The sequence below is a fragment of the Pristiophorus japonicus genome, chromosome 3 (genome assembly GCF_044704955.1).
Source record: "Pristiophorus japonicus isolate sPriJap1 chromosome 3, sPriJap1.hap1, whole genome shotgun sequence".
Classification (NCBI taxonomy): domain Eukaryota; kingdom Metazoa; phylum Chordata; class Chondrichthyes; family Pristiophoridae; genus Pristiophorus; species Pristiophorus japonicus.
In genome coordinates this window covers 138,176,378-138,196,407 of record NC_091979.1, presented here as the reverse complement: position 1 = coordinate 138,196,407, position 20,030 = coordinate 138,176,378, and positions in this window count along the sequence as shown.

Sequence of the window (20,030 nt, the reverse complement as noted above, 5' to 3'; positions counted from 1 at the left end):
AGCAATGTGACTGTGAGGCCCAGTCGTCATCTGATTATTGATTCAGCGGAATCGATTCAGGATGAGGCGCTGATGTGTGGCCCTTGCAGTGGCAGCATTGGCACAGTGCCTCCTCAGTGGCTGTTGATCCTCCTCCTTGTCTGACTCACCATGCTGTGCATCGTCTTGCTCCTCTTCCTCTTCCTCCTACTGAGGTGAAGCTGCAATCCCCAGTGGCAATGCCTGGGCCCTCATGATGGCCAGGTTGTGCAGAATGCAGCAGATCACAATGAAGAGTAAGACTTTAGCATGGGAGTATTGAAGGCTGCCTCCAGCGCAGTCAAGGCATCGGAAACGTTGTTTTAGCACCCCGATACAGGTGCAGCACATAAAATCCGGAATTCGGACTCGCGATTTGTTTCTGACATCACGAATCCAGAAACACCTGAGCCTAGGTTTGGGTATTTCCGGATTTTGGAATGTTGGAAAAGATGGCGGGGGGGCGGATTCACGCCGGGGAGCTATTTGGGCCATCCAGCCCCGCCGAGGATGTCGTCGGGCGGGCTCTGTCAAGGAGCCCCCAAGGTAAGGACAGTGGTGGTGAGGTGAGCAGCAGCGAGGCTAGGCCCGTGGTTGGGCCCAGACATCAGCAGGGTTGTCGGGTCCGTATTCTGGAACATTTTACGGATTCCGGATGACCCTGCGATCGATTGTCCCAGGGTCCACATTCTGGAACATTCCGGATTCCGGAACTCCGATTCTTGACGCTGCATCTGTAGTCTCTTCAATGAGGTTCCGGGTGGTCGCATGGCTCTCATTGTCCCAATGCTCAGCACGGCTGTTGGGGTTGCAGAGGGGTGTCATGAGCCAGGTAGCTAGAGCATAGCCTTTGTCGCTGAGCAGCCAGCCGCGACCTACATGTGGTGGCTGGAAGAGTCACGGCACATTGCTCTCCCAGAGGATGAAAGCATCGTGTGCACTGCCAGGATAGGGGGCATTCACAGCGAGGATATGCTGCCAGGATAGGGGGCATTCACAGCGAGGATACGCTGCCAGGATAGGGAGCATTCACACCAATGATACGCTGCCAGAATAGCGAGCATTCACAGCGAGGATGCACTGCGTGTAGTCTCACACCAACTGTACATTGAGAGAGTGGTAGCCCTTGCAGTTGTGAAACACCTCAGCATTCTAGTGTGGTGCACGCAATACCACATGGGTGCAATCAATGGCGCCCTGAACCATCGGAATGCCCGCTATGCTGGCGAACCCACATGACTGTTCCTCCTGTTTCTCCCTCACCATGGGAAACTTTATGTAGTCCATTCTCGTGCAGTACAGAGATCTGTGACCTTGCGAATGCAGCAATGAGCAAGAAATTGCGACACACTGCAGATGTCCCCTGCTGTAGCCTGAAAGGAGCCGGAGGAATATAAATTGAGTGCCACAGTGGCCTGTACTGCGACCGACAGTGAAGTCCTGGTCCCGATATCAGCCTCTAGGTCTGGCTGAAGGAGATGGCATTGCTCAGTGACTACCTCCTTGCGGAACCGCAACCTTTTAGCGCACTGCTCCTCAGACATGTCTAGGTATGATAAGTGCTCCCGATAAACCTGTGGGGGATAAGGCCTCCTGCCTCGATGTCTATGGGGTCTCCTTATTCATGGCCCCACATTACCAATCACTCTTCTCTGTAGACGCCGCCTACCAATTGCTTGGAGGAGACAAAACTGGCGTGTTAGCACTGCACCCATCTAAATGCATACCAGAAATCACTATTTAACTGCAACTTTGAAGAAAATCTGCTGTGGCAATCACAGAGATACACGCAATGTGCCATGTGGAAATGTTGCACTCACTGTGACCTCTGAGTAACCTGGTTGCTCATCCTTTAAATACTCTCCTGGCTTCGCCCAAAGTAGCTGGGACCGCCTGCTTTCTCTGGCGTGTTCAGCGATTGTTGACACGTGAGGTGCACAAACCGAAGTTCCCGTCTGGAGCGCTAGCAGGGCATTGCATGTGCACTGACATCATGATCTGGCTGGCGTTAAAGGGTGAGGCAATAAATTATCGCCGCCGGTAAAAATGAACCAAATTTTCCTGCCGCCGATAAAATCTCTGTGGCCGGGTGTTAAGTCATGAGCGAGGCTTTACCACCACTCCGGGGTGCTAACGGGAGGCGATACTCAAACAATTTCTGCACCCTATGACATTTAAGAATTATATTCAACTTGAAAGAATACTAACAACTAGAAATTGTGCAATTTCTATTGCACAATTTGCAAGCAACAGTATTCCTTCAGGCCACATGTAACTCTTCAGTATCATTGACTTTTAAAATTTATTTCAGCAGTCTAGCTCTACCATATAGTTCTTTACTGCTATGCAATCCTCTTCCAGTTATAGGAAACATATTAGGGGTGAACATGATTGCCATTTTTGATGTAGTTACCAAGCTGTTAGAAATTAGGGATATCTAAAATGTATATGGTTATGTGAATGAAATTGTGATGCGAATAATGCTGCCTTTACAAGATTGTATTAGAACTTGAGACAAAAGTCTCTTCAGACTAGTATTAGAATAACTGGATAGATGCTTAGAATTTGCTTATGTTTTTGTTTTCCTGTGGATTTTATAACATTCTGCACCATGGCTGTCACATATGACCTTGTTTCCAGGAAGGTTATCTGCTGTTTGTAAGTTAGGATTTCAACTTTGTTTTATGTATCTTTAATTTGACCAACTAAGGCCCAATGCCTATGTTTCTTCCATTATTGCTAATAACTTTATTATAATGCTAAGTTAGGAATTGAAGTTTGTTTAAGAGAACTGCTTGTGAAGATATGTAGAAGTTAATTAAGTATAAGGACATAGGGGACGATTTTCATCAAGGCCTCCGCCCGCCCAAGTGCCGCCCAAAGTGCCGCCAATGGCCGCTGAGGTACCGGACGGTACTTTGAGTGGGATAATCATGGCCGAGGTCCCTTGAAAGTCGGCAGGCGGCAAATCAACCGCTGCCAATCTGGGCGGCAGGTCTCATTCTCGGCGGCAGAGGTGCTTGCCGCCCAACACTAAAAAATAAAAATACTATCCGAAGACCTTCAGGGAACCCCATACGGGTAAGTCATTGTTGAAATTTTTTTTAAAAAATGTTCATTTGCCTTTTTTTCAGGTTATTCCTACTTACCGTCGGGGACAGGCCAGCCTCCAACCAGCAGTCCACCCCTGTTCTGCCGCCGAGTCCCACCAGCTCCCGCCTGCAGGAATCTGGGAGCTCGGTGAGCGAGAGCTCAGTTGCACCACTCAGCCATCCGCCGACGTCAGTGGGCGGTTCCCAGCGGCTCTACCCTCCCGCCTGCTCCAGCCCAAATGGAAAGTGGCACTGGGCGGATCAAGAAGAGCATTGTCGGCGGCAGTGGATGGCAGTCGGCGACAATGGGCGGTGAGTGATGAATTTCGGCCCCCATAGAATAGAAGGAGTTTATGGGAGTTAATGTATCATCTCAGTATAGAATAGTCTGTTAGATTAAGGGGAATAGTTTGGATAGTGATTGGCTGAGCAGACAGCTGTAACATGGGCCCCTGATTAAAAGGATGCAAGACCGAGCCTTGTACAAACTGGTTGTACTAGGGAGGATAGGGACAGGAGAGATAAGAGGAATTCAGATGGATGAGCCTTCAGAATGTATAAACAGAAAAGGCGTGTGAGCAAAACTATGAGACCCATTAGGGGAAGGTTTATATCTGCAAGTTAAGAAAAAAGAACTCGACATACCATTGGGCACCTTGGTTTAAGAAGAACATCAGGTCCTCCCTTAAAAAGAGAATAAAAACAAAACCTAAAGAGCCCTTAGGACAGATGGTGAAGTGAAGAGTTTCCAAGACTGATCGATAGTCTAACACTCTTCCGAAAGTGGACCCATGCTGACTCAAATCTAACACTCTTGACGCTTCTAGAAGAAAGGAAGAGAGCAAGGCCATAAACTGAAGAGCTGTTCACACACGCCAGCCGTCTGTCCAATCGGGATCGGTATCAGCTGCTTGTCATGGTTGTATGTTTTTGCTGTATAACTAGTGTGTTATATTCCATCTTAAACTCCGATTAAACACAATATACCCACCATATTGGTTTGCACTTGATCCTGATTATTTGAAAGACCAGAGATAATCTAATATCAGCAGCACGGAGAATTTATTTAGCAAAAAAATTCAAATGGAAATCGTTTCTGTCACTTGTGTCCCTTTAATACACTTCCTCTGAGTTTCCTTGCACTTTTGGATACTTCCTGTGATCTGCCTGAGCCACAAGCAAATTGGCTTAGGGTAAATATCAGAGAGATGAATGCATGGGAGAAATGTTTTGATTCAAGGGGCACTGGTATCAGTACTGGCGAAAGAGGGAGCTGTTCCGTTGGGACGGGCATCACTTGAACCATGCTGGGACCAGTGTCCTGGTGAATTGAATAACAAGCGCTATACATAGGGCTTTAAACTAAATAGTGAGGGGGAGAGTTCAGGTGAGAGGAAATTTAAAAAGTCAAAGAGAAAGGAGAAGGCAATAATGCAGGGTAGCGATAGGAGTAATGATAACAAGAGTGAACAGCAAGGGACAGAGCTTTTAAACATAAGAGTGCACCAGAAAGCAGAGTCAGAGTAAGGAAAACGGTAAAAGGACTAAATTAAAAACTCTTTATCTGGATGTACACCATTCATAACAAGATGGATGAGTTGATGGCACAATTAGAAATATATGGGTATGATCGGATAGCCATTACAGGGACGTAGTTGCAAGGTGTCCAAGGCTGGCAACTGAATATTCAGGAGTATTTGACATTTCAGAAGGATAGGCTGAAAGAAAAAGAAGGTGGGATAGCTCGTTAATAATGGATGAGATCAGTGCAGTAGTGAGGAATGATATTGGCTCAGAAGATCAAGATATGGAATCAGTTTGGGTGGGAGATAAGAAATAATAAGGGAAAGAAGTCACTGGTGGGAGTAGCCTATAGGACCCCTAACAGTAGTTACACTGTAGGACAGAGTATAAATCAAGAAATAATGGAGGCTTGTAAGAAAGATACTGTAATAATCATGGGAGATTTTAATCTTTATATAGATTGGACAAATCAAATTGACAAAGGTAGCATTGAGGACGAGTTTATAAAGTTTATTTGGAATTGTTTCTTAGAACAATACATTGTGGAACCAACCAGGGATCAGGCTATTTTAGATCTGGTAATGTGTAATGAGATAGGATTAATTGATGATCTCATAACAAAGGATCCTTTAGGGGAGAGTGATCATAGCACGCTAGAATTTCTAATTCAGTTTGAGGTTGAGAAACTTAGGTCTCAAACCAGTGTCCTGAACAGGTATGAAGACAGAGATGACTTAAGTGGACAGGGAAAGTAGATTAAAGGTAGATAAGCAGTGGCAAACATTTAAGGAGATATTTCATAACTCTCAGCAAAGATATATTCCAGTGAGAAACAAAGACACTATGTGAAGGATGAATCATCTGTGGCTAACAAAGAAAGTTAAGGATGGTATCAAATTGAAAACAAAGGCATACAATGTTGCAAAGATTAGTGGTAGGCCAGAGGATTGAGAAATGTTTAGAAACCAGCAAAGGATGATTAAAAAATAATAAAGAGGGAGAAGATAGATTATGCAAGTAAACTAGCAAGAAATATAAAAACAGACAGTTAGAGTTTCTACGGGTATATAAAAAGGAAGAGAATAGCTAAAGTAAATTAATAATGGAAAACGGGGAAATGGCAGAGACTTTGAACAAATATTTTGTAACAGTCTTCATGGAAAAAGACACTAAAAGCATTCCAATAATAAATCAATAATCAAGGGGCTGTAGGAAGGGAGGAACTTAAAACAATCACTATCACTAGAGAAAAATGGAGATGAGGAGGAATTTCTTCCCTCAGAGGGTCATGAATCTTTGGAATTTTCTACCCCAGAGAGCTGTGGAGGCTGGGTCATTGAATATATATAAAGGGGAGATTTTTGAACTATAGGGGAGTCAAGGTTTATGGGGAGCGGGCAGAAAAGTGGAGTTGAGGCCAAGATCAGATCAGCCATGATCTTACAGAATGGTGCAGCAGGCTCTAGGGGCCAAATGGCCTACCACGCTTCCATTTAATATGTTCTTATAATCAGAGTGTAGAGAAAACACAAAATAAACTGAATTAGATGACTAAGAGACAGCCTGAATTATCATTATACTGAACAGCTCATTCTTCTCCGAACCCCTCAGATGTAATCCTTTGAGAACACTGCTGTTTACTTGGCAAAAGTATAACACTGAAGTCTGTGTTGGATTCATCAAACATTTGGCAGTACAATAGCTGTCTCCCATTCTAATGCTGACCATTGTTCCTTTTATGGCTATTGATATGCAAGTTACATATTGCAATACTATAACTTGCATATCTCATGTTTACTTTTATTGCTAATGTAATGTTTTGAAGTAGATTAAAGAGTTCTCTTCCAAAATTGCAATCATTAATTTATATCGCACAAGAAGTCTATGGAAATTATCCTTATATTTCTATATTAGTTGGAAAATCAACCTTAGATTTGAAAAAAGATCGAGGCCCCAAAATTCTAGGTGCCGGAGAGGGTGTGTTCAAAATGCCTTGTTCAAAAGGGTGTGGGGAGGGGGAAACGGGTCACAATTTGTGGTGGAACCTACAAATGAATAGACATATTATAAACTAATGTTAAAGTGATGGAAGGTGTCACCGACCAATAACCTGTTCACCAATACACAGTTTGGGTTCTGCCAGGCTCCAGACCTCATTACAGCCTTGGTCCACACATAGACAAAGGAGCTGAATTCGACATCAAGGCAGCATTTGACCGAGTGTAGCATCGAGGAGCCCTAGTAAAACTGAAGTCAATGGGAATCAGGGGAAAACTCTCCACTGGCTGGAGTCATACCTAGCACAAAGGAAGATGGCTGTGGTGGTTGGAGGTCAATCATCACAGCCCACATCACTGCAGAAGTTCCTCAGGGCAGTGTCTTGGCCCAACCACCTTCAACTGCTTCATCAATGATCTTCCCTCCATCATAGGGTCATAAGCGGGGATGTTTGCTGATGATTGGACAGCGTTCTATTCCTCAAATAATGGAGCAGTCCATGTCCACATGCAGCAAGTTCTGAACGATATTCAAGCTTGGGCTGATAAGTGACAAGTAACATTCGCGCCACACAAGTGCCAGGCAATAACCATCTCTAACAAGAGAGAGTCCAACACCGCCCCTTGACATTCATTGAATCCCCCACCATCAACATCCTGTGGGTCACCATTGACCAGAAACTTAACTGGACCAGCTACATAAAAACTGTTACTATAAGAGCAGGTCAGAGGCTGGGCATTCTGTGATGAGTGTCTTACCTCCTGACCCCGCAAAGCCTTTCCACCATCTACAAGGCACAAGTCAGGAGTTTGATGAAATACTCTCCAGTTGCCTGAATGAGTGCAGCTCCAACAACACTTATGAAGCTCGACACCATTCAGGACAAAGCAGCTCGCTTGATCGGCACCCAATCCGCCACCTTAAACATTCACTCACTCCACCCCCGGCATAATGTGGCTGCAGTGTGTACCATCTACAAGATGCGCTGCAATAACTTATGACCTCAACACCGAAAAGACAAGGGCAGCAAGCGCATGGGAAAACCATCACCTCCAAGTTTCCCTCCAGGTTTCACACCATTCAACTTTAAAAAATATTGCTGCTCCTTCATCGTCACTGGGATAAAATCCTGGAACTGTCCCCCTAACAGCACTATGGCAATACCATCACCACACAACTGCATCGGTTCAAGAAGGTAACTAAGCACCACTTTCTCGAGGGCAATTAGGGATGTGCAATAAATGCTCGCATGACCAGTGACGCCAGCATCCCATGAACTAATTTTTTTAAGAAAATCTAATGTGAAAGTGTTGTATCCTCAGTTACGCCCTTAACAACACTGTCCATGAATCTCTGGTGTTAAGCATTGCCTGGGCCACAGGTGACGGCGGGGGTGGGGGTGGGAGGGACGGGGGGGAGCGGTTGTGGTGCTGGTGACAAGGTCTCCAAAAGCTATAGGGCTAGAACCTCCACTTTTGTGCTTATCGCCCCAAAATGGGCGATATTTCCGGTGTGGGTGGTTAAAAAAGGGTTTTCAGATCGTCGGCTTCTCGCCCATTCTCACGGTAACGCCCATTACCGTGAGCGATCTGAAATGGGCGTTGACATAAAATTTTTTGACCTTCTGCCGTAAAGTGTCGCCGTCCTTAGCAACGGGATGGCAACGCTCGATTCCCGCGATTCAGGAGGTCAAGGGTCATTATGAGACAGGGAGCTCAGAGGCACTGAAAGCGTGTGTGGCTGTGGTGTGTGCTTGTTTAGCTGCTCTGGGAGACATGAGGGAGATTCACCAGGGGCAAAAAGCCTACTAAGCACCAAGAACATAGTTGGCACCAAGTTTTTGTCCAACAAATAAGATATAACATGGAAGGGATGGAGGAGGCCCTGGAGCTGGTAGCCAGGAACACTGGTGGTAGAGGGCTCCCAGTGGTCCCGGAGCGCAGCACTGCACCCCAAGGTGCCGCACCACCAGTGCCAACCACACATGAGAGCCAGCAGCAACATCTTCCTTCTGGCTCGGCGCACGTTCCCACCTCAGGATCGTCATCTCCCGTATCCGTTCAAGCAGCGTTTCAGCCGTCACTTCCCCCCCCCCCCCGCCCCCCGCTCAATGAACCAATGAAGCATCGCCTGAGGAGCTCCTCGGCCAGCTGGCTGGGAGAAGGGGAAGGGGTAGAGGTACGGAGGAGAAGCGGGGGGTGGGGGGGGAGGCGGGAGGGTTGGTTTGTACAGATGATTTCAGACTAATGTTCGGTTTAAATGTTTTTATTTAACAAAACCTTGTAGCGCATTGGCTCAGATAGGTGCACTGTTACACTGCGGTGGCTCCTTAACATCAAAGGGTATAATTACCCTGAACTTCAATCAACTTAAACTTTAACTGTCACCAAAGTGATGCCCACCATTGATGTATCAATTCCAATCGATCACAGTATGTTTGTAGAGATGTTCACATCAACTCCAGTGACCTGCAGAGTACATCCGAACTCCGCCAAGGTTGAAGCACAGCAGCCTTTTAAAGGGCATGACATGTGATCGAGAACATGGCGTCCATAACGCTGTGATTAGTTCCAGTTAGTTCCACTTTTTGTGGTCAGTTTTTTGGGCGAGCGATATGTGTGCGAGGTGGTGAAATTAACACTGGGCGATCTCATGGCCACTCGTTTCGGTAAATATGCTTTTTACGACAAAAAAAAGTGGGCGAGCGGTAATATTTTTTCCCACCATTAAACACACAGGGAAAGTAACGTTCGGCTATAAGTTTCCTAAAAATGCCCATTTCCATTTTGTGCCAAAATGGGCAATATATGGGCGTTATGTGTCATTTCAGCGGTAAAATGAGTGTTAAGTGGGTGTTAAGCATGCAACGAAATTGCAGGTTCTTGCCCATAGGCTGGCAGAAAAAGAGGATCTTTTTCTTTATTTTCCCCTTCCTCCCAGAGCCCCTGAAATTCCATTATCCACCGCCCCCCCAAACCCCCTCCCCTTCCACTCCTGCCACTAAGGCACCTTCTTTTAAAATTAACCGTGGGATTTTGGATGAGGTCATGGAAATCAGCACTGGAAGTTCTGCTCCACCCTAGAACTGCTCCTGCAAGGCCTCACCAGGAATTTCCAGGCCCTATACTTTAACTAGGAATAACAAGTGAGGAAACGTTAAGGTTGATTTTCCTTTGAAATTATACTAGGAAGCCAGTGTAAGTCCAGTAGGCAGGGGAGGAAAATCAAGACAGGAAGTTGTAACACTGACTCCAAATGGCCCGCTGTCACCTCCAGCAACTGGAATATTGCAATGATATGACGAGGAAACACCATGGGCCAGATTTTCCATTATTTTTGAATGCATACCACCCATTTAACGTCTATTTTAAAGCTGAAATGAAGTATAACGCCCATATATCACCCTTTTAGCCACAAAATGGAAAGCAACGCTCATTTCTCGGTCACTTATCGCCGAGCGTTACTTTTGGCATATACGTACCGCCGATAAAAAAATACCGCCCGCCCACTTTTTTTGAGCAGAAAGATCACATTTGCCGAAACCAACGTCCAGAAGATCAGCCAGCATTACTTTTGACACCTCGCACACATCTCGCCGACAATGTTGCTTGCGGAAAAAACCGCTGTGAAAAAGTTGCTCTCACCTGAACTAATCACAGCGGTATAGACGCCATTTTCTAAATCGCAGGTCGCTTCATGTAAAAGGCTGCTCTGCTTCAACTTCGGGGGAGTTTGGATGTACTCTGAAGGTCTTTTAAGGTGATGTGAACATCTGAACACACATCTTATCATACTGTGGATGATTGCCATTTAGTTTAGGTGTCTTAGTGGGGACAGTTATTGTTTGTGAACAATCGGTGTAATACTGATAGTTATTGGAATGGGGCCTGTCATTTTGCAGCCTGTCTTGATGAGTACGCACATGCTGCAGACTACAGATGGCAGATGATAATTTCGACAGCATTATGTATGTGCCCAATCTAAGACATGCCAGACTGATGAGGTGGACCAGACCTTACACCCCCTGCACTTACAGGGAGAAGCGGTCTTACCTCAACTTGTCTGATAACACCTATATTTGTGAAAGGGAAATCATGCTTGACAAATCTTCTGGAATTTTTTGAGGATGTTTCCAGTAGAGTGGACAAGGGAGAACCAGTTGATGTGTTGTATTTGGACTTTCAGAAGGCTTTCAACAAGGTCCCACACAAGAGATTAATGTGAAACGTTAAAGCACATGAGATTGGGGGTAGTGTGATGACGTGGATTGAGAACTGGTTGGCAGACAGGAAGCAAAGAGTAGGAGTAAATGGGTACTTTTCAGAATGGCAGGCAGTGACTAGTGGGGTACCACAAGGTTCTGTGCTGGGGCCCCAGCTGTTTACATTGTACATTAATAATTTAGACGAGGGGATTAAATGTAGTATCTCCAAATTTGCGGATGACACAAAGTTGGGTGGCAGTGTGAGCTGCGAGGAGGATGCTATGAGGCTGCAGAGTGACTTGGATAGGTTAGGTGAGTGGGCAAATGCATGGCAGATGAAGTGTAATGTGGATAAATGTGAGGTTATCCACTCCAGTGGTAAAAACAGAGAGACAGACTATTATCTGAATGGTGACAGATTAGGAAAAGGGAAGGTGCAACGAGACCTGGGTGTCATGGTACATCAGTCATTGAAGGTTGGCATGCAGATACAGCAGGCGGTTAAGAAAGCAAATGGCATGTTGGCCTTCATAGCGAGGGGATTTGAGTACAGGGGCAGGGAGGTCTTACTGCAGTTGTATCGGGCCTTGGTGAGGCCACACCTGGAGTATTGTGTACAGTTTTGGTCTCCTAACTTGAGGAAGGACATTCTTTCTATTGAGGGAGTGCAGCGAAGGTTAATCAGACTGATTCTGGGATGGCGGGATTGACATATCAAGAAAGACTGGATCAATCGGGCTTGTATTCACTGGAGTTCAGAAGAATGAGAGGGGATCTCATAGAAAATTCTGATGGGTTTAGACAGGTTAGATGCAGGAAGAATGTTCCCAATGTTGGGGAAGTCCAGAACCAGGGGTCACAGTCTAAGAATAAGGGGTAAGCCATTTAGGACCGAGATGAGGAGAAACTTCTTCACCCAGAGAGTGGTGAACCTGTGGAATTCTCTATCATAGGAAGTTGTTGAGGCCAATTCACTAAATATATTCAAAAAGGAGTTAGATGTAGTCCTTACTAGGGGGATCAAGGGGTATGGCGTGAAAGCAGGAATGGGGTACTGAATTTGCATGTTCAGCCATGAACTCATTGAATGGCGGTGCAGGCTCGAAGGGCCGAATGGCCTATTCCTGCACCTATTTTCTATGTTTCTATTCGCCGATTGCACTTCCACAATGAGGTAATCAGTGATATATGCCAGCTCATCAGGGGAGATCTGCAGCCTGCCAGCACCATCAGGACCGCACTGTCTGTCGAGGTCAAGGTCACCGCGGCACTTTCGTTCTATGCGTTGGGTTCCTTTCAGGCCTCAATTGGTGACATTTGCGCTATATCTCAGCATGCCACACATTGCTACATTAGACTGATTACTGAAGCCCTTTACGCACACAGGATGAACTTTTTCAATTTCCCCATGACCAGGGAAGCTCAGACTGAGAGGGCTTTAGGATTCTACTGAATTGCTAACTTCGCCAAGGTGCAGGGAGCAATAGACTGTACGCACATTATGATGCGGGCACCTTTTCAGGATGCAGAGGTTTTTAGGAATTGCAGGGGATTCCACTCCCTGAATGTGCAACTCATTGTCAACCACCAGCAAATAATTATGGCAGTGAATGCCAAATTTCCGGGCAGCATCCATAATGTTCACATCCTGCGTGAGAGCGCTATATCTGACATGTTCACCAGTCAGCTACAAGGACAATGCTGGATTTTTGGTGACAAAGGATATCGCCTTGCCACCTGGCTGATGGTCACCCTGCGTGACACCGACACCAAAGCCGAGAAGCGATACAATGAGAGCCACAGAGCCACTCACAATATCGTCAAGAAAACCATTGGAGTGCTTAAGCAGTGCTTTAGATGCCTGGACCACTCAGGAGGAGAGCTCCAATATCACCCTGAGCAGGTAGCTCAATTCGTGGTGGTATGCTCAATGCTGCACAACTTGGCTACCAGGAGGGGACAAGAATTGCCAGAAGGTACTGACGGTCCTCCTCAGGAGAGAGAGGAAGAGGAGAACAAGGAGGTGGACGCTGACCTTGGACCAGACAATCAGGCTGATGATGAAACCATGCCCCCGCCCCCCTCTAGACTGCAGGAAAGGACCCATGGTGGCTATATAGCTGCAAGGCTCTTACGTCAGCAGCTCATAAATGAGCGCTTTGCTTGAAAGAACGTTGTTGTTATTTACAAAGCTGCAACACTGCTGGGTGTGCAGCTCATACATCAATGGTGTGCATCACTTTGGTGACAGTTAAAGTTTAAGTTGTTTCAAGTTAAGTGTAATTATACCCTTTCATGTTAAGGAGCCACCAGTGTGTAACGGTGCAGCTATCTGAGACAATGTGCAACAAGGTTATGTTAAATAAGAAACGTTTAATCAACCATTTGTGTGAAATCATAAAATCATAATTATAACTGTAAAAAACACCCTAATCCACCCCCGCCCCACAACAAATTTATCACATTTACATCATTCGATTGGTCACCATTTCCAGCAACACAGAATACAAATGTAAACCAGCGAGGTAGCCCCCTCACCCCTTCCCCTGACCCTTCCACCAAAATAGCACCAACATCATAAAAATATGCCCAAGACAACACCTGCAGCCATGCACCTCACATCCCTTCACCACTCCCCCCCCCGCCCCCTGCCACCCCCCCGCTTCTCCTCCCCACCTCTACCCCTTCCACTTCCCCTCCCGTCTCCAAGCCACCTGGCCGAGGAGCTCCTCAGGCGCTGTTTCATTGGGGGGGATGATGACAGAACCGCTGCTTGGATGGATATGGGAGAGGACGGTCCCAAGGTGGGAACATGCTCCAAGCCAGAAGCAAGATCTTCCTTCTGGCTCTCATGTACTGTTGGCAATAAGGGTGCGGCACCTTGGGGTGCAGTGCCGTGCTCCGGGACCACTGGGAGGCCTTTGCCATCAGTGTTCCTGGCTATCAGCTCCAGGACCTCTGCCATCTGCAACGTACTCCATCATGGTGGTGGGCATGCTGGCCAGCTGGAGGGATATGCCCCCATTGTCTGTTGGATCTGCTGACCTATGTTAACACTCCGCCTGGACAAGTGTACCACGTCCCCGCTCAGATCTGCAACTTATGGAGCAGTCCTGCCATGTCAAACCAACCTCTGCTTGGTCGGCACTGTCCTGGAGACACCTGGGGTGCCCTGTGGCAAGGTACTTGGGCCCGGTACCTCCACGGTGGATGTGGGAATGGGCACAGGAGCACTAGATGTCATTGGTGTTGAATGGAGTATGGAGGTTGGGGATGCAGGCTCCTCGAAGTTGGCACTGTCATCCGTTGAGAAGGGACCCAGCAGATGCATGGGCGAGAATCGGGTCTCCTGAGCACCAGATGGAGGAGAGTCCGGCGAGTCCGTCCCCGCGCCCCCACCTTCTGGGCTCGGTGTTCTTGCATGGTGCCGTGCTGCTGGCTGAGCTGCAAAACATAAATGAGGTTATTAGAGCAAAAGAGGGTGCTAGGGTCACAAAGTGAGTCTCACGCTACACACAGCATATGCACGACAAAAGCACCACCGCTATCAAGATCATCACAGACATCACATTTCATGTCCATCACCAAATTCTGCATTGCAATGATTCTCATGAGGACATCATTATTTAGAGAAGAATTTTATGATTCATCTATCATATAATATTGGCCGGATATGAGTGGGTGTGACATCTATTGACTTTGCATCATGCAATGGTGTATAGTTTAATCACGTGGCATCACTTCAGGTTCTGCAGCTGCTTGCATGGCCAGCCGGGGGTGGGTCCCCACGAGTACGAACACCCGCTCCTCTATATCGGTGAGGTTGTTGATGACTGGTGACCCCCCTCACCCGTTCGCCTCTGCTCAGCCCTGTAAAGTCCTGTCCCCTCAGTACAGATTCACACGAGGCATGTAGTGAAGTCAAGGTCACTCTGGACCTGCACCTTTATTTCACAGCTCTGGAATGCTGCACTTGCCTGAGACCTGTCCTTACATACCTGTCTCTTGCAAGTGCAGCCCTGGTGGTAAGGTATGCTGGTGGTTACAGGTCATATCTTATTACAGTCATGTATAGCATGTTAGGATACAGTTATATATGATAATGTAAGATACATGACAAGGTGGGAGGGATTAATGGGTGCAATGAAGCAAAGGTGCTCTACGCTCTCGCGTGGAGCGTCTGAGTTGTGGTTCAGTTGTTTGCCTTGGTGTCTGTTTTTCTTTGGGTGTAGTTGCTGGTATCTCGCTTGGGCTGTCTGTTTCGATTGGTGTGATTGTTGTTGACTCGCCTGGGCTGTCTGTTGGGATTGCCCTTTCCTCAGGTTGTCCCCTCTGTCTGTCCACCAGGTGTGGTGCGAGTTCCACATTGTAGTCTGCCTCTAGTTCCGCAGTGTTGCTGGTAAATCTGCTTTTGACTTGGTCTACATGCCTCCAGCAGGTTTTTCCATTGTCCATTTGTACCACCAGTAGCCTGTTTCCTTCCTTGCCCGTTACTGTCCCCGCAAGCCATTTGGGACCCCTGCCATAGTTTAGTACAAACACTTTGTCCCCTATCTCATTCCATCTCCCCCTCGAATTTCTGTCATGGTACTCAGTCAGCTTACGGCACTTTGCCTCAACGATTTCGTGCATGTCTGGGAGGATTAATGAGTGCCTTGTCTTTAAAGTCCTTTTCATCAACAGTTGCGCGGGGGGGGGATCCCAGTCAATGAGTGTGGACGAGATCTGTATGCCAGCAGCAGGCGCGACAGGCGACCCTGCAGCATGGGACCTTGGATTTTAAGCATGCCTTGTTTAATGATTTGCATTGCTCTTTCCGCCTGGCCATTGGAGGCCGGCTTGAATGGTGCCGTCTTGCCGTGATTTATGCCGTGGTCAATTATAAAATCTTGGAATTCTGCGCTGGTGAAACACGGACTATTGTCACTGACCAATATGTCAGGGATTCCGTGCGTTGCAAACATGGTTGCGAGGCTCTCCACAGTGGTGGAGGTTGTGCTCGCGTTTAAAATGGTGCATTCGATCCACTTTGAAAATGCATCTACAACTACGAGGAACATTTTGCCCATGAATGGGCCCGCATAGTCTACGTGCACCCGCGATCACAGTTTGGTAGGCCAGGGCCAGGGGCTCAGGGGAGCTTCCCTGGGGGCATTGCTGAGTTGGGCACAAATGGTGCACCTTCAGACGCAGAGCTCCAAGTCCGCGTCAATACCAGGCCACCAGACGTGGGATCTGGCTATGGCCTTCATGAGAACGATCCCCGGGTGCTTGCGGTGGAGCTCCCGGACAAATGCCTCTCTGCCTCACAGAGGCATGACTACTCGGCTGCCCCACATCAGGCAGTCTGCTTGTAGTGATAGCTCATGCATGCGCCTGTGAAAGGGTTTTAATTCCTCGGGGCAGGCATCGCGAGCCTCTGCCCAGTCACCGGTTAGGACACATCTTTTTACTAAGGATAACGTGGGGTCGCTGGCCGTCCATGCTCTGATTTGGCGAGCCGTTATGGGCGAACCTGTGGACTCAAAGGCATTGATTGCCATGACTATCTCACAGTCCTGTTCGTCAGACCCTTCCGTGGTCGCCAGGGGTAGCCTGCTGAGCACATCGGCACAGTTGTCTGTGCCTGGTCTGTGCCTTATGGTATAGTCGTAGGATGCTAGCATGAGTGCCCACCGTTGAATTCGCGCCGAGGCGTTGGCGTTTATTGCCTTGCTCTCGGATAGGAAGGACGTGAGGGGCTTGTGGTCGGTTTCTAATGCGAACTTGGCCCCGAAAAGGTATTGGTGCATCTTTTTGACACTGTACACACACGCGAGCGCCTCCTTCTCTACCATTCCGTATCCGCGCTCCATCCACGAAAGTGACCTGGAGGCATAAGCTATGGGTTGTAATTTGCCCGCACTATTGACATGTTGCAAAACGCACCCGACCCCATACGCTGACGCATCGCATGTGAGAGCTAGCTTTTTACCTGGATCAAAGAAAGTCAAAACACTGTTGGAACACAGAAGGTTGCGTGCCTTATTGAAGGCGCGTTCCTGGGCGTCCCCCCAAAACCAATCGCACCCCTTCCTGAGTAGCACGTGGAGAGGCTCCAGCAGCGTGCTTAAGTTCTGCATAAAGTCCCCAAAGTAATTGAGTAGCCTGAGAAAGGCGCGCAGTTCTGAGACATTCCGGGGCCTGGGTGCCAGGCGAATTGCTTCTGTTTTGGACTCTGTTGGGCGGATTCCATCAGCGGCATTCCTTCTGCCCAAAAATTCAACCTCGGGTGCGAGAAACAGGCACTTGGATTTATTGACTTGTAGGCCTACCCGATCCAACCGCTTAAGTACTTCCTCCAAGTTACGGAGATGGGAGTCGGTGTCCCTGCCTGTGATAAGTATGTCGTCTTGAAATACAACCGTCCCCGGGATGGACTTGAGCAGACTCTCCATGTTGCGCTGGAATATGGCAGCTGCTGACCTGATGCCAAATGGGCATCGATTGTACATGAAAAGGCCTCGATGTGTGTTGATGGTGGTGAGTAGCTTGGATTCCTCGGTCAATTCTTGCGTCATATACGCAGATGTGAGGTCTAATTTTGAGAAAAGTTGACCTCCAGCCAATGTGGCAAATAAGTCCTCCGCTCTGGGCAGCGGGTACTGGTCCTGTAGGGAGACTCTGTTTATGGTAGATTTGTAGTCCCCACAGATTCGTACGGATCCATCAGGCTTCGTGACTGGGACGATGGGACTTGCCCAGTCGCTAAATTCCACAGGTGATATAATGCCTTCCCGCAGTAGCCTGTCTAGTTCGTGTTCAATCTTTTCCCTCATCACATAGGGTACAGCTCTGGCCTTGTGATGGACCAGTCTAGCATCCTGTGTGATGTAGATTTTGACTTTGGCCCCTTTGAAAGTGCCCACACCTGGCTGAAAGAGATGTTCAAATCACTTTATAACTGTTGAGCAGGAGGTCCGTTCCTCTAATGACATGGCATGGACATCATCCCATTTCCAGTTTAGTTTTGCCAGCCAGCTTCTCCCCAGCAGTGCTGGGGTGTCTCCGGGGACAATCCACAGGGGAAGTAGGTTCACTGGCCCTTTGTGTGTGACAGAGAGCATGGCGCTGCCGAGGACTGGTACGATTTCTTTGGTATGGTCCTTAGTTTGGTGTCGACCCTTGTGAGTTTTGTTCTGTCTCTTTTATGCAGCCACAGTTGTTCAAATTGTTGAGCACCCATGAGAGATTGACTCGCTCCCGTATCCAGCTCGATGTTGACAGATATCCCGTTGAGTAGGACCCTCATCATTATAGGAGGCATCCTGTTGTAGGAGCAGCGGCCATTGATCATGTTGACCCTCTGTACATCGGTGTCCCGGGTACTGTCCCCACCATCTTCTGGTCCGCTTTCCGACCCATCTGATTCGTATACCAGCCAAGCTGCCGTTTTTTTGCATATGCGGGCCAAATGCCCTGTATTTTTACAATTTCTGCAAACAGCCTGCTGAAATCGACATCCCCTTGATGAGTGCCCACCCCCACACCTCCAGCACAGACCTGTTCCATTGTTCAAAGTTTTCCCAAAGAATGAGCTGCGTCTGGCTGATCTCTCTTGAGCTTCTCTCAGTTTGTAGTTGATTGCTCGCATTGTGGGTTGATGAGGTATGAACGGCCGTTCCTGTGGTCCTTGATGGCTTCTGCCTGCTGTCGAGAGCCTGTTCTCCCGGTTTTGTCTGTGTGTTGGGGTAGCAGCTTGTTTTGTGCTGTGAACTTCTTGTTCCGATATTTCGTTAGTTGTTGTATCTGCATTGTAAATCAACCTCGTTTCTTCTTCCCCTACCAAGAATGTCTGAGCAACCAGTGCTGCTGCCTCTAAGGTCAGGTTCTTGGTCTCTATGAGTTTTTGGAATATGCCTGCGTGGCTTATTCCTTCAATGAAAAAGTCTCTCAGCATTTCTCTCATCAGTTCATTGGAGAACTCACGTAAACTAGCTAACCTCCGAAGTTCCACCATGAAGTCGGGTATGCTCTGGCCCACACAGCGTCTGTCGTTATAGAACCTGTATCTGGCCATGTGTAGGCTGCTCGCTGGCTTCAGATGGTCTCTTACCAGTGTGCTCAATTCTTCAAACGACTTGCTTGCTGGTTTCTCGGTTGCCAACAGATCCTTCATTAAAGTGTATGTTTTTGAGCCACAGCTGGTCAAGAGATGGGCTCTTCTCTTGTCTGCCTTATCATCGCCTAACCAGTCTTTGGTTACAAAGCTTTGCTGAAGCCTTTCTATAAAGTCCTCCCAATTGTCTCCCGCATTGTACTTTTCATCTGATCCGTTGTTCGCCATTCTGTGGATTCTGTAATCCCGTAACTCATCGCCACTGTCCCCTCAGTAGAGATTCACACGAGGCATGTAGTGAAGTCAAGGTCACTCTGGACCTGCACCTTTATTTCACAGCTCTGGAATGCTGCACTTGCCTGAGACCTGTCCTTATATACCTGTCTCTTGCAAGTGCACCCCTGATGGTAAGGTATGCTGGTGGTTACAGGTCATATCTTATTACAGTCATGTATAGCATGTTAGGATACAGTTATATATAATAATGTAAGATACATGACAGGCCCTATTCCTTGAAAACTTCTTCTGTAAAAGGAAACAACAGAACGACAGGGTATGAGACCATTGCGTGATATCATTGTTAGGTCCTGTCACAGAGACTGATACAACACATAACCAACAGATGTAATCATGATTATAATGAAAATGATCATTCTTTACCTAAAGACGTACAGGCTTTGAGTACAACCTTCCCCGGTATAAGTGCAAGACATCACACCTGCTTTTAATCACTCATTACACTTACAATTCGAATTATATAAATATATAAGTACATGTAACTAAATGTAGTACTTACTCTGGCAGATCTGACAAGGTTGTTCCAGTGCTTGCGGCATTGGTTGCCCTCACGTACCTCGTTGGTCGCCGATGAGACCACATCGGCTATCTCGGCCCATATCTTCTGGTCGGCCTTTGGGGTGGCCTTTCCACACCTTTCCTGGGTCAATTGACCCCAGCGTGACTTGACCTCCTGCATGAGGGAGGCATTTGCCTCATCTGAGAACCTCCTTGCTCTTTTAGGTCCTCCCAATTGTTCCTCTCGCAGCTCACTGCTTTCGTCAGCGTCCTTAGTCGCCACAGCATGCTTGGTCACCTC